This window comes from Ipomoea nil, unplaced genomic scaffold (genome assembly GCF_001879475.1).
Source record: "Ipomoea nil cultivar Tokyo-kokei standard unplaced genomic scaffold, Asagao_1.1 scaffold1769, whole genome shotgun sequence".
NCBI classification, from domain to species: Eukaryota; Viridiplantae; Streptophyta; class Magnoliopsida; order Solanales; family Convolvulaceae; genus Ipomoea; species Ipomoea nil.
The window spans coordinates 616,622-631,830 of NW_017618197.1; the positions used below are offsets into that span (position 1 = coordinate 616,622).

General features: G+C 40.5%; 1 long non-coding RNA gene across 1 annotated transcript; it reads right to left on the minus strand.

Annotated features, from left to right (window-relative positions):
* Positions 1-409: 409 nt before the first annotated feature.
* LOC109192175 lies at positions 410-15,206 on the minus strand. The gene is made up of 3 exons (XR_002056066.1): positions 15,191-15,206; positions 11,373-11,375; positions 410-491 (listed from the first exon to the last, which is right to left on the minus strand). It is a non-coding gene; the product is annotated as an uncharacterized LOC109192175 (long non-coding RNA).
* Between the last annotated feature and the right edge of the window lie 3 nt (positions 15,207-15,209).

The following is a 15,209-nucleotide window of genomic DNA, read 5'->3' on the forward strand; positions in this document are numbered from 1 at the left end:
TGGGTTAGAATTCAAGCATTCTTGTGCATAATCCCTAATCCTTTTGAACTGGTTCTCATATATATGTCAAGCTTCTTCAGAATCCCAGTAATTGCCCTTCTACACATACTGACAGTGACATTGAGGTTCAACTCAGACTTTATATCTTTGCTCAACTCAGAATACCCAATAGTTGGATTTTGCCTAACCTTGTCTTCATATTTCCATTCTAGCCATTTTTGACTAACAATGCCTAAGGTGAATTCACTGTTGCATTTATGATCCAACACCATAGCTTTCAATTGAAAACACTTTGTTCTTTCTTCCCACCCTGCACTCACATGAAATTCACACCCCTTTCCAGCACATTCCACTCTAACATACTTTAAACCATTCTTCTTCCAAAATAAATCCCTCTTGGTATGTATAGATAACTTATCATGGCAAGTTTGAACTGCACATTGTCATCAAAATACATGCCTAATTCAAGAAATGGTGGATCTGATTTAGGGCTGTATTTAGGGTGCTTATCATTATACCTAGATTGAACATCATTCCCATCCTCATTCTCCAAGTCTTCTTCAACAGTTGGTGGATCTTGTGAATCATAGTACATAGAATCTGCCTCATCTACTAAAGGATTTTCACTAGTGGGCACAGATTGTGGTATAGGTTCAGCTTGTACTCCTATTTTCCTTTTCCTCTTATCCCTATTTGTAGTCTCCTCACCTTCACTGCCACAACTTATATGCTCACTACCACTATAGTCACTCCCAACACCATAATCAACATCTACTTCACTCCCATCTTCATCTTCTGCTCCCACTTCCTCACCCAATACTTCATCTTCTGAAGCTCCTGCTCCCCTTCCTCACCCACTAATTCAGCTTCATTCTCATCATCCTCAGGCCCAGGTAAACATAAACCAACCACCTCAAGCTCATTTATGTCATGCTCAACATATATCTCACACTTTTTATTTTCACGAGCAATATGAGCTAAGTGTAGACTACTAGCATCATTATGTAGGAGTTTTAAAGATGTAAATGGCTTAGAGGTCAACTTATAGGTAAGTGAGATTATTTTACCATATCGTTGGGCTGATATATAATTCATTAAGTGGGGATAACGTATAAACATGGTTGCAAGAATCGCGCCTAGGTGCTAGGCGGCCGACCGGTTCGACGATTTAAATTTTTTTTCTCTTTTTTTTTTTTTTTTGCATTATAAAGTGTTAAAAGTTCGGGAAGTCATAACTTTTGACTCGGTTGTCCATTTTGGACAATTTTGTTTTTTTGGAATCACGTATTTTTTCGAGATCTATCCACAGCAAACTGCCAAAGCCCTCTAATTTCTCCAAAAAATACTTCTTTTACTCTTGATTTTAATTTTTTTTATGTATTTAGATATTTTCAACAATATTTTGAACGATTTTACAACCACTTACATAAATAATTTGTAAGAAAAAACTAGAGGAACCTTATGTTTTATTGGTAGATTTTACAATTTTTAATTTAATTTTTTTAAATTTTTTAAAAAATAAAAAAAATTTAAAAATAATAATAATAAATTGGCGCCCCCCCCCCCCCTCTCCTCCGGGCGCCTAACGTTTTTTGCAACCTTGCATATAAGGTCAAGGTCCAAAACCACTACCTCTGTCTCACAATTCAAATATTTTAACCTAGGGGATTTGACAAAATTACCACCATGATGAATTAATAATTCCACACTTTCAACCATCTTGACAAAAAAAAAAAAAAAAACAAAAACAAAAAACAAAAAACAAAAAACAAAAAAAAAACAAATGCAAGGCACATTTAAACATAAAAATAAGAGCTAACTTTATCACTTTATGCACACTTAACAACTGGAGCAGCAAGACAAAAAAAAAATCAAACTGGAGCAGGACCACAGTATATATAGACATTTTCAACTTAAACACAGTATAACATGACCCTACTACATCACAATCAATACAAAATTAAAGTAAAAGCGAAATCAGTTGGGCCACCCAGCATCATATTCAAAGCATATAGGACCACACTATATACAAAAAAATTCAAGTTAAAGACAATATAACAAGACCCCACATCATATTCAAAGCATATATTCACAATGATATTAGAATATTGTATTACATACCTTACTCGTCCACTATCCAGTATTCAAAGCCTTACTCGTCCACTATCCAGTATTCAAAGCCTTATTTCCAAACTTTTGTCTAGTTCGTAGTTCGGATTTGGGATTGTTGCCAGGCTAGAGATTTAGGGTTTCAAATTACAATATAGATTAGGGATTAAGCGACACAAATAGGGATTTGGGTTTGAGATTTTGGATTTGACTTCGCGATTATGGATGTGGGATTGAGAACTAGGGTAGGGTTTCTTCAAACGTCGAACAGATTGAAATTGGGGTTGAAATTAATAGTTCAATTTGGCCATAAATTTGGCCTATATTACATCAAACTGCTGAATGGATGCCACATCTACTCAAATTGCTGCCACATCTACAACACAACACACGTCTACGCCAAATCACCTCCACATCATCAACTTCTTACCGTTTACTTAAAGGCTACCTGTGACACCCCGTAAATATAAATGATAATTGGGATTAACTGAGGAATTAATCCTAGCCTTCCTTGGTAATTCCTTCCAAAAATCCTGAAATTTAATAGACGAGGGACTAGAAATTGACTAGTCACTTAAGTCAAACAAGTGTACCTTATGCTTTACGGTTTGTACCTTTTCCCTCTTGTCTTTCCAACCTTAGTAAGGGTAAAAGTGACCTTTCACCCATGAATTATTGTTCAAGCCATCCCTAGCAAGACATCCCATTCATTTCTCATTCAAGCCTAAGTCCCAAACTCTCCATCATCTTTCTAAAAAGAACCTAGCTTATTCTTCAAGCAAAAAGGAGAACCTTCTAGCCTTGCAAGATCCCACTCCAAGATTCCAACTTTCTTCTTCCCAAGCATAGAAAATGGTAAGGTTCATAGCTTTTTAGTGTTTTTAGCCATCTTTTGGGTGTCTTTATCTAAGATAAAATCTTTCTTGTGTTTTGGCTTGTGTAAGAAGTTGGTGGAGAAGAGGAACTCTAAGAAGAGGCTTATGAGGGTGAAAAGGAGAAGTTGTTAAGCTACAAAGGTAACCCATGCTATACAAAACCCATTTTCTTACATAAATGATGATTATTGGCTTCTATTTGATGTTCTTGGTGTGATTTGTGAGAATTGATGCATGATATTGTGATGATACATGTTTAGAGCTTGTATTTAGGTTTCTTGAATGTCATTGCTTGGCTATTTCTTGGGTTCAAGTCATATCTTTGTTGTGTGTGAGATTTTGGGTGTTTTGGACTTGAACTTGGCTTTGTTGATGAATTTCCCCGAAGGGAAAATTTGTGTACAGGTGGTGTACCCCGCGGGCAGAACGGCGGGCAGTGGCCTACCGGAGTTTTACGACCACCGGAGTCTCACAGTACAACGGTGATTCTTAGATCGAGACGAGTAACATGGGCTATCAGAATTATTTGAGCTTTTTGTTAGGAAGGACATGTGGTTTTATCCAGGCCACGAGACCAGAAAGGAAATGGCTTTCAGCTGAACAAAAGATTTTGGTAATGTTTGTTTTGGATTACTTATTGCCTAACAACAATAAAAGTAGCTTGTTGGGAAAGTTGGAATGCACCTTTGACTTTTGTCTAAAGCACAAAGTGAAGTTCAATTTGCCCTCATTGATGTTGCAACACATTGACTACTGTAGGGACCATAACCGTAAAAGTCTGCTCTACGGTATGGTTTTGAGTTAGATTTTCCTGTGGAAAGGGGTGAAAGTGGATGGCTATGTGCCAAGCCGATTGGCAAAATGGTTTTGGACGTCATGAATCTCCAGAGTTGCAATCTGTTTCAGTTGGAAAATGACGACTACATCACCCTAGAGGAAGTAGCAAAGAAACCCCCTGCCGAGAGGAGTGCCTTGGTTGAGTAGCTTGAGATTCCCGTTGGGAAGTTGAATCAGGTAGTGCAGAGTTTGGGAGGAGATGAAGAAGAAGAAGAGGAAGAAGAGGAGGCTGAGGAAAGTGACCCCGAGAGTGAGGAGAGCTTGAGAATGAAGGAGGTGAGGACAAAGAACGAGCACGAGGCTATGACCCACGAGGAACGTGTGGTGACCCTTCTTCGACAGCAAAATCGGATGATTGAAGAGGGTTTTTCCTTCATGAAGGCTTAGCTGGTCACTGTGAGTCAGAGGTTGGATATGCTGGAAGCTAGCTCTAGCCGGGGTAGAGCCGAGGAAGTTTCGAACGAGGATGCTGAGGATTTGGATGATGGTTCCTCCTAGGCTAGAGTGGAGGTAAGCTCGTTTCTTTCCTTGTTTGTTTTGGTTGCCGGTTCGTTGGTTGTGGCTTGCTTAGTTGTTTGTTTAGTTGGTGCGCCCTTGTTTGCTTTCGTGGTTATCTTGTTGCTTAGTTGTTTGTTTAGTTGCTTTGCCTCGTTTGATCTTAGCCTGTTCGTGGCTTAGGACTAGCGTAGATGGTTGTTGGTTGGCCTTAAGTTGTGCTAGTGGTAGTGTTTCTTGAGAAGTTTTCTCTGTTACCTTGAAACCTTGCATTACTTTTTGATCTTTGGAGCCCTTGTTTTTTTATGCTTTGTAATCTCTTGTCACATCTTTTATAATACCCCGTGTTACGGCCTCTAACCCCGGATTAATTATTTAATTGATTCCGTTAATAATAATTAGAAAGGATTTAATTTGATTAGGATTCCCTTTAATTAATTGATGTGGCCCACCATGGATCATGGACCCTTATCCTTAAACCAAATCCTTAATCCTATAAAAAATAGGATAAGTGGATCCTTACTATTCAGACCCTAGTTGGGACTCCTAAATCTATATATAGGGACTTAGGAAGCATTTAGAAACCCTACCACAATTAATTCTACCACACGAGATATTCCCGGAGAGAAACCTACAGAGGAATCCCCATGCCATCAAAACGTAGGAGAATCCACGGAAAGAAGATCTTAGAGAAAAAACCTTGGTAGCCAAGGATATTGATTAAGGCTAAGAGGTAACCCATGTCTCGACAAAACCTATTTTCCTTGCTATATCTTATTTATTGGCTCCTTTGATATATGATTCTGTGCTTGAGTCTTGATAGGGCTTTGTCTAGGGTTTATATTGTGTTTATATGATAATCTTGGTGTTTATGTGATAATCTTGATGTTTATGTGATAATCTTGATGTTCTTGATAGCATGATTAATTATATGAGCGATCTTGTATTTTGATTATGTCTAGAGCCCTAGGGTTATAACGTGGATTTCGTATTATGATATTCTTGGTATGTTTGGGTGGGATTTTGCATGATCGGGTGTTAAGTCTAGCCTAGGACTTGTGTTTAGGACCTTGCATATAGATTTCTTGATGTTCTTGTGATTCCAGATGTCCCTGGATCGTTATGTGATTTATGTTAAGTCTTGGCATGTTTAGGAATCGTTTAATTCTGTTACATGAATGCGTGGTGTTGTCGTTATGTGTCTGAATGTGTTTGGACATGGTTTCGGGTTCCGTGAGAGATCCCAGAACCAAAAGTTGCCTGTGTATCAGTGGGGGGGGGGGGGTAGGTGGGGGGACTGACCACCCGCTACCTACCCGCTGCCCGTAAGCACTGTTCCAGTGGACAGCCGGCGGGCGATGGTCTGCCCGCCGGCCACCCGCTGGAATAGTACCCGACCGCCGGCGGGTGGCTGGCGGGTGGAAGAATCCCGGCGTGGTTCGTGATGTTTTCTCCCGTTTGATGTTTCCCCGTGTCCCGTTGTACCCCATTTGTCGTGTATGAGTCTCGTTTGGTGTGTTAGGCATCATTCTAGGATTTTATATGTGATACGTATTGTTATTGTTGTGTCTTGCTTGTTATGTGATTATGTGTTGATTGATTGGATGATGATGAGTATCGTGGTCATTGCGCAATGACCAATGTGACTGATGATGATGATAATGATGATGATGAGATTGTAATTGGTGGAAAATAAACTGTTGGCGGTTGACACCACTTGTGCCCGGTCATTGTACTAAAGGTACAGGCCATAGCGGTGACTGTGCTAAAGGCACACACCCACCTTAGACTTGCTTGCTGTTGAGCATGGGTCAGGTTATAAGTGTTGCGGTGTCATGTTAGAGCTATATGTGCTAACCCCTTGATATTGGCACTAGAGGTGCGGATCATTGAATGGCACTGCGGCACCATCTTGATATGTTGGTGGTTGAAAGGTGGGTTCGTCGGTGGCGGCATGTAGTTGCCCGAAGGCATAAGGGGTGGGGATATAAGGGTGGCCTAGAGGTATTGGTTGGAACTGATATAAGGACGGAGGGGAGCTACAAGGTTGGAACTTGGTATAAGGGTGGAGGATGAATTGTGTGCTTTGTTGACTACTTGCTAATTGATTGTATTGAATGCCTTAGTTGCCTCTACTCGTTATTTGCATGATTATCTACCTGTTATGTCTTGCATTGCATGTTTAGGACGCATATTAGTTCTTATGATTATCTTATGATATTGAGTCTGTTAATATGCCTTGGGTCTTGATCTTGGATTTAAACTAGAGTCTCGTAAGTATATATGTATCCCAGTTTCAAAATGAGTTTTCTTATATCTACCTATATTGTACTTAACGCGTTGGAGCTGGTTAGCAGCATTATTCGCTGACGGTTGTTATACTGAATGTTTTTCAGGTGACGAGCTTTAGCTTCGGAGCGCGCTAGTCAGAGCATTGGACTTAGCTTAGTAGTCTTAGCTCAGTAGTTGGCCTGCGTGCCTTAGGAATGTATTGAATATTGATTTGAGGATTTCTTATGCTTAGTTAGTTTAGCCTGTGCACCTAGGTTCTCAAACCTAGGTGTGGCATAGCACCCCGACTCTTATGGATATTTTTATGCTCTATTTGGGATTCAGTTAAGGGATTCGCCTTCATTTTATAAGTTTTAAATATCTTGAAATTTAGGGGTGTTACAGTTGGTATCAGAGCCTAAGTTCGACCCTAGGACAATGCCTTTAGGATAAGACTTTGGACATTAAGCTTGAACTCTAGGTACCTACATACTCGGGATGTTAAGAGTTAGACTTTAAGAATCTAAGCTACATCTAGGATAGTACTCTAAGTTAGAGACCTTAAGATGTTTAGCCGTAAACTCTAAGTGTTCAAATACTTAGGACTTAGGAGTCTTAGGATGCGCGGTAAGGTTGTGAGTTTATCTATCATTATCTGCCTAACTTCTCATCACTCTATCATGTGCTTAGTTTAAAGATCCCCTATACTTATAGCATCAAGGTAAGGATGCGAACCCCTAACTTGCCGTTACAATCGACACTGGCCCTGTATGATGCGGCCCAACATAATGAAGATCCATTAAGATTACAAATTGGGCCAATCACAAGATCCGAGGCCCAAATCAGCTTTATTATTTGTGGTCATCATTTATTTTAAATTGTTTAGAATTAAAGAGAAAACAATAGTTGTATTTAGAAATGATTCTTTAAATCCTTTTCTAAACAAAACTCTATTTACTTGTTTTCTAGATTAGGTTTAGGACTCTTTTTCCCATTGTATTTAGATTACAATGCTGCCCTATACCTATAAATAGGGCACATCCATATCAGTTTTGAGGAGGCTTTAATTCAATAAAATTCTTAAGTTTTTCTTTACACTTGTGTAAGAAACCTTATGGCTAATTGTGGACTCAATTAGTGGCTAGTCGTGGACTCGACTAGCAAATTGATTCGTGGACTCGAATCAATCTTACTTTCTTCAACCTTAGATTTAGGTTCGAGGACTCGTTCTTGAATCGAAGGAAACTAGATCCGAATCTAGTTGATTGAAGATTGCAACATCGAGGTACTTGAAGCTACATGGGATTCTTCCAAGTCTTTGAGGATTCGAGACAAAGGGTTTCTCGTGAGGTTTAAGGTATTTTGATCCATCTCTATCTTTGCATTTAGAGTAATCTTGGGACAATACTCCATCTTTATGTGAACCTTGGACTAGGTCCATATCAATTTGGTATTCAGAGCCTAGGTTTGTCTCGTTATCATTAGAAATTTGGTTTCTTTGGTTCCCTAGGTTTATCTCGTTCTTATCTTACATACTACATTTATTCGTTTCTTATTCATTAAAAAAACCCCCAAAAAAATTTTCTTTTGCATTCTTGATTGTGTTCTTGAATCTTGATACATGTTCTCCAGTTTCTTGAAAAACAATCCCGAAAGTGTTTTCCCTTTTTCCCGTCCAATATCAATGAGACCTCACACCTCCTAAGCACCATATTACCACATATTCTGTCAAGAAAACAACCCCATCTTACCCTTACCTATATCCAAAGCGCATTTACGCGCAATCACGTCTCAATCACACCCTGTCCAGATTTTCGCGAGCTGTGACCAGTTTCAAAGAATTACCTATATCTCGAGATCCACTGGTTAGTTTTATCTGAAATTTGGATATGTTGTAGATCTCTTCTGGGGCGTTCTTTTGATATATTATAAACTATCTAATTCCTTCTGGTTAGTGAGATATTGATCTTCAAAGTCAGGGCATTGTTTCTGTTTTTCTAGGCGATTCTTGAAATTCTTGATTCTGTTTTGAAGTGCTTGTGTGGAACCACTTGGTCTGAAATTTTTGGTGATATTTACAGTAATTATTTGGAGGTTATTTATCAAAAAAATCAAAAAAAATCAAGAAAGTTAAAAAAAAAAAAAAAAAAAAAAAAAAAAAGCAAAAAAGAGAAAGCAATAAAGAAGAAGAATAAGGTTGGGGAAAGAATTTGGCTGGTAGGAGAATTTTGGAGGGACAAGGAAGGGGAAAAGTATAAGGTTGGAAGGAGTTCTTGATAGATTCCTAATTGGTTGTGGTACACGTGAACCTATTTTATATTCTATTTGTCTCTATCTTTTGATATTGGTCTTGCATATCTTTCTGCCATACTTCCTTCTTTGGTTTCCTTTTTTTCTTTCAAATCTTGCTTAGTTTCTTTGCTTGTATTGTCCTTTTTCTTTGCTTCTTGCTCTCAATTTTATTACCTACCTCGCGATACACCTTACTCTCAAAGGCTTGTGAAGTTTTCCAAGGCACGTTTTCTTGAACTTTGAGGTTGAATCCATACCAACTTGAGTTCCGGACTAGAATTTTCCTTTTTGGAAAAAGGCTTGTGAGAGTATCTGCCACCTTGAGCGATACACGAGTGGAGTGTGTATTTGTAAGAGTGTGTAGTGCACCCCCAGAGCCATATAATCCACCTCTTACCTGCAAGCTGAGAATAGTGAGGGAGCGAGCCAACTTTTTGGTTTCACTAACGTGATTACTCACACATCTTCTTCTTTTTAGATTTTTTTTTTCCTATACAGATGGCTGAACAAGTTCCAAACCTGCCCCATACATTAGAACAAAAGATAGACAGGTTACTCAAACGAATGAATAATTTGGAGCAACGCTCACAGCAAGTGCAACCACCACACAATGATGAGCGATACCTGCCACCAGCAGGAAGAGTGGATCCTAGATGGCAAAGGATCCAGCAGCGTAATGCGGAGTTAGGAAACATTAAACATGAAATTCCTAACTTCACTGGTGAGAAAGGACCTACCGAATACATAGAATGGGAGAATGCTGTTGAAACTCTTTTTTATTTAAAGCACTATTCTGATCTTACAAAAATTAGGCTAGTTGCTACATCTTTTCAGGGGTATGCTTTGTCTTGGTGGCGAAAAAGAAATAGAGAGAGAGTTGCTAATTTTATTCCCTATGAATCTTGGGTTCAAGTGACGGAAGATATGCGCCTAACCTTTCGTCCTAAATCTTTTTTCTATGATCTTGAAAGAAAATTGCAGGGAACCGTGCAAGGAACAATGTCAGTTGATGAGTACCACCAAACTATAAATATTTTGCTTGAACAGGGAAACATACATGAAGAAGAGGCAAAATCTATTGCTCGTTTCGTACATGGATTGAGCTTAGAAATTCGATGTGGAATGAGTATTCAGAGATATGACACCCTTTATGATGCCTTGTATGCTGCACGTGAATCTGAGGCAAAAATCAAAGAGATGAAAATGTACAAGGCCAACAATGGTGCATCAAAATGGAACAACACTTGTTCTACCTCTCAAAGATGTGATGAACGTCCTCTTCCAAGAGATGATTCACGAGACAAAGGTAAAGAAAAGGTAAGTGAGGCAGTGAAGCCTCAACATGATAGAGAATTGATTTGTTATAGATGTAATGGGAGAGGCCACATAGCTCGTGATTGCCCTAACAAAAGGGTAGTTAAGATAACCAAACAATCTGAAAATTTTGCTTCTTGTCTTGAATATAAGTCTAAGGATGAGGTATGTGACCATTTTGAAACTCTCAATGAACATGTTGAGGGAGAACCATTCATACCTTTAGATTCTGATTCGAAATATGTTGCTAGTGAGTCTAGTCATACTGTTGTTGTTAAGGAGGTTTTGAATGTTCACCCTTTAAAAGAAGATGAGTCTCAAAGAGAAAATATATTTTGTACTAAAGGGTCAATTAAAGAGAATGCTTGTGCTATGGTAATAGATTCTAGAAGTTGCACAAATGTGGCTAGTGCAGCTATGGTTAAATTTCCCCAGTTACCTTTGCTTAATCATCCAAATCCTTATTGTTTGCAATGGTTAACTGATGTAGGAGAAGCTAGAGTAACCAAACAAGATCTTATTCCTTTATCTATTAACAGTTACTCTGATGAAATCTTGTGTGATAATATCCCAATGCAGGGTGCTCATATCTTGTTAGGTAGACCATTGCAATTTGACAGAAAAATAAGTTCTGATGGAATGAGGAACACTTATGTGTTTCACATGAATGGAGTTACATATTTCTTGTCTCGTTTGTATCCTAAACAAGTAGAAGAAATTCAATTGACATTGATGCAAGCTCTCAAACCAGCCTCAAAGAATGAAGAAATCATAGAGAGAAAAGTGGAACCTCCATGTTTGGAATTGCAATCACCACTCCAATCCTATAACTCAATTTGTAGCCAAACAAAGGGACCACAATCAGTGATACAGTGGAAAGGACCAGCCCAAGGTGTCAAAGTGCAACATCTCTTGGTAACTAAAAAGGATAGTATGCAAGAGAAAGGAAGGGGAGTCACTTTATACTCACTTTTATTCCGAAAGCATGCATTATTATTCTCTAGATTTCTTTGCCATGTTTCTATTAATGACGTACTTGCTAGATGTGTTAGAAATTTGTTTGCCTCCATACATCCAAGATTCCTTAATTTTGATTTTACTAAAACTTTGTTTGATAGAGATAAGGAATCACTGGAAAGTTATAAGGCACATTTGAAAACTTCTTATGTGAAACACTACTTGCTCAAGGGGTTTTGGTTCAAAGTCAATGGGATTTGCACTTTTTGCTTTGTTTTGGGCAATGGTTTAATTGTTGATTCACATAAAGGACACTTTGGTTTTCCAAAGAGTGATGATGTTTTGCATGGATATTTTCATTGGCCAAAGAAGAAAAAAGACGTAGAATCTTATGTTCATAATTGTGCTACTTACCACCACAATACATCTAAAACATTACTTGATATTTCCATGGATTTTGTGTTTGGTTTAGCCTTAAGCTCTAGAAGGAAAGATGTTGTGCTTGTTGAAAATTCAAAAAAGATGGCTAAATTTAATATGTCTCGTTTTGCTGATCTATTACTATCCAGAATGTTTAAATTCCATGATGTGTCATTAGACTTAATTGCCTTACTTGTTGATTGTAGGATGATGATTGGAGCGACTCGTGTCAAGCACCCCAAGAAAAAGTTCCATGAGCGTGATAAAACAGAAAGTGAGCTTGCTACTTTGTCTTTCATTGAAGATTTGGATTCGAGGACGAATCCTTTTCAAGAATGGGAGAATAATATGAACCAGCACACATGGAATCCAATAAGGGTCTATAGTCATCACAAGGCCAAAAAGTACATCCTTAAAGCATCATTGGTGGAAAAATCAAGGAATTCCAATAATAATTCCATTCGATAGAGGAAAGCATTATAGTGGCCCGTTTCAAGTGATGTCACGGATCGAAGACAATGTTTATAAGATTCGAGGTCGAATCATTTTTCAAGAAGGGGAGGATGATGCGGCCCAACATAATGAAGATCCATTAAGATTACAAATTGGGCCAATCACAAGATCCGAGGCCCAAATCAGCTTTATTATTTGTGGTCATCATTTATTTTAAATTGTTTAGAATTAAAGAGAAAACAATAGTTGTATTTAGAAAGGATTCCTTAAATCCTTTTCTAAATAAAACTCTATTTACTTGTTTTCTAGATTAGGTTTAGGACTCCTTTTCCCATTTTATTTAGATTACAATGCCGCCCTATACCTATAAATAGGGCACATCCATATCAGTTTTGAGGAGGCTTTAATTCAATAAAATTCTTAAGTTTTTCTTTACACTTGTGTAAGAAACCTTATGGCTAATTGTGGACTCAATTAGTGGCTAGTCGTGGACTCGACTAGCAAATTGATTCGTGGACTCGAATCAATCTTACTTTCTTCAACCTTAGATTTAGGTTCGTGGACTCGTTCTTGAATCGAAGGAAACTAGATCCGAATCTAGTTGATTGAAGATTGCAACATCGAGGTACTTGAAGCTACATGGGATTCTTCCAAGTCTTTGAGGATTCGAGACAAAGGGTTTCTCGTGAGGTTTAAGGTATTTTGATCCATCTCTATCTTTGCATTGAGAGTAATCTTGGGACAATACTCCATCTTTATGTGAACCTTGGACTAGGTCCATATCACTGTAGAACACCAGAATGGCGCTAACAAGAAGCCAGTACATGACTCCTGAACCCTCCACCCACGAATCACTAGTTCAGAACCTACAACAACTAACTCAGGTCGCCCACACACTAAGCAACGCTATCCCCCATAACAATAACCGACCACCACCACCCCCACCAAACGGAAATTCAGATGTAACTCGCCAAGTCTCGAACCATCGCCCGCCTATTTTCTCAGGAGAATAAGACCCCACAATCCTCAAAGAATGGATCCAAACCTTCGACAAGATCATCGAGGTAGTGGAATGCCCGGAGGGACGTCGGGTAGAGATAGTCTCCTTCTACTTTGGACACGAAGCCGATCTTTGGTGGGTCCACGAAGGACATGCTTGTAGGCAAGAACCAGGGTTCAACTGGGAGTCCCTAAAAGTGCGACTACGGGGACGGTTCTACCCCACGAACATAAGGGCAGCCATGTAGGAGGAATTCCTCCACCTAAAACAAGGGATGGCCATGGTCATGGAATACCACAAACGATTTCTCGAGCTAGCTCGTTTCGCGCTCGAATTGGTGCATACGGAAACGACCAAGATAGAGAAATTTGTGACGGGCCTCAACTGCAAAGCCCGAAAGGCCCGAATCGTAAGCAAACCCTGAACCCTTAACGAGGCTTACACCAGCGACGCCGACCTCTACCGGATCCAACTTCTACAACGAGGAGTTCAGGAACAGATTCGCAAGAGGAATACCGGAGGCGGGGGACCACCAGTGAAAAGAGCAAGGAACGACTCTAACACAAGGATGGTTAACCCATCTAATTAAGGATCGTCTACGAGGAACAACGAAACCAACGTGAGACCATTCCTTTGCCGGAGATGCAATAAGGATCATAGGGGCAAGGACTGCCTTGGAAACACCTTGCGGTGCTTCAACTGCGAAGGGGAAGGACATAAGGCCTTTCAGTGCACGCGGCCCCCGAGCACAAACCCTACGGTCATGGGCCAACAAGGGAGCACGAATAACCGAGGGAGTTACAGTGCTCCTGGAAAGGTATTCGTCATTAGCCGCACCCAAGCTGACCTGGAAACCGAAGCCAACATCGACACAGAAAATGTAGCACTCGGGGACGAGGACCCCACGAATCAACCAGAGGAGAATCCAGAAGAGGAGTTCTGCGTAGGATAAACTGCGAACCCCTGTAAACTACCCTTTTTGTAGAATCACTTATTTAGTTCGGTTATTTAGAAATTCGCATGCCCTTAAATAAAAGACAAGGTCAATAAATCCAATCAGCTTAATTTCTCCTGACTACCGCCCCACGGAGTAAGTGAAGGACTAAGATCCGCGCCTTCTATAATCTACGAACTCCAACCAAGAGGTTCGACAAGAAGATCTAATCGGAGCACTTGCCACACCGGATCAAAAGAATAATAGGAAGCCCAAAGCATGGAAGGGGTGCACAAAATGACTAATGTAACCAATGAGAACTAAACCCTAGACCTCTCATTTACAAAACCAAGTCCCTAACCACTAAACCATGAGTGTTTCTTAAAACCTCAAGGGGACACAACTTTCTTAAACCCCTCCAAATCCCTAAAATCCACAAAATCACCAAATCAGAAACTCTTCTTCCTTTTCTTCCTCCCACTTCTACCCCCTCTCTCTCCCTCTCTCCCACCACGCCCGGCCGACCACCCAAAACCCCCCAGCCGCACACCAGCAACCACCGCCGACCGCACGCCACCAACCGCTCGCCGCCACGATCCCGTCAACCCGACTAACCGCCACCACCCGCGAGACGCCCGCGAACACCGCTCTCCCGTCGACGCCCCGGCTAGACCCCGCTGCCACGCCACGACGCCACCGCTATCCTCGCCCAAAAATGGTCAAGATCCTCGCCGCCGACTCCCGGGTCTCCGCCAGAACGAAGCCACGCCGCTGCCAAACTCGCCGGTAGTCCCACCGGAATTCTCGCCGGAAATTCCGCCGAAGCGTCGAGCCGCACCACCGCCACCTCTTGGAAATCCTACAATGCCGAAAAAGCTCGTCGGTACTTGAGTCCCGGAATGGAAAGACGTCGACTACACGGTGATCGGAGGTAAAGCACTCGAACCCGACCATTTCTCTCAGGAATTAGTCGATATGCTTAGATTCCAAGACCTTTTGGATACCTATCTCACGATTAAAGGAGATACGTACCCCGAATTGGTGAAGGAGTTCTATTGTCATATGGTAGCCACCAAACGGGGGGACAAGTTGGAAATCACCTCCAAGGTCCAGTGCAAGGAGATAGTGTTCTCCGAGGGCCGCTTGGCTAAGCTCCTAAAATTGACCACCACGGGCGTATTACACTATGACCGGAAGGCTTGGGTCGGTACCCGCGACACGGGGTACACAGACTACCTCGGGTATTTGTTGG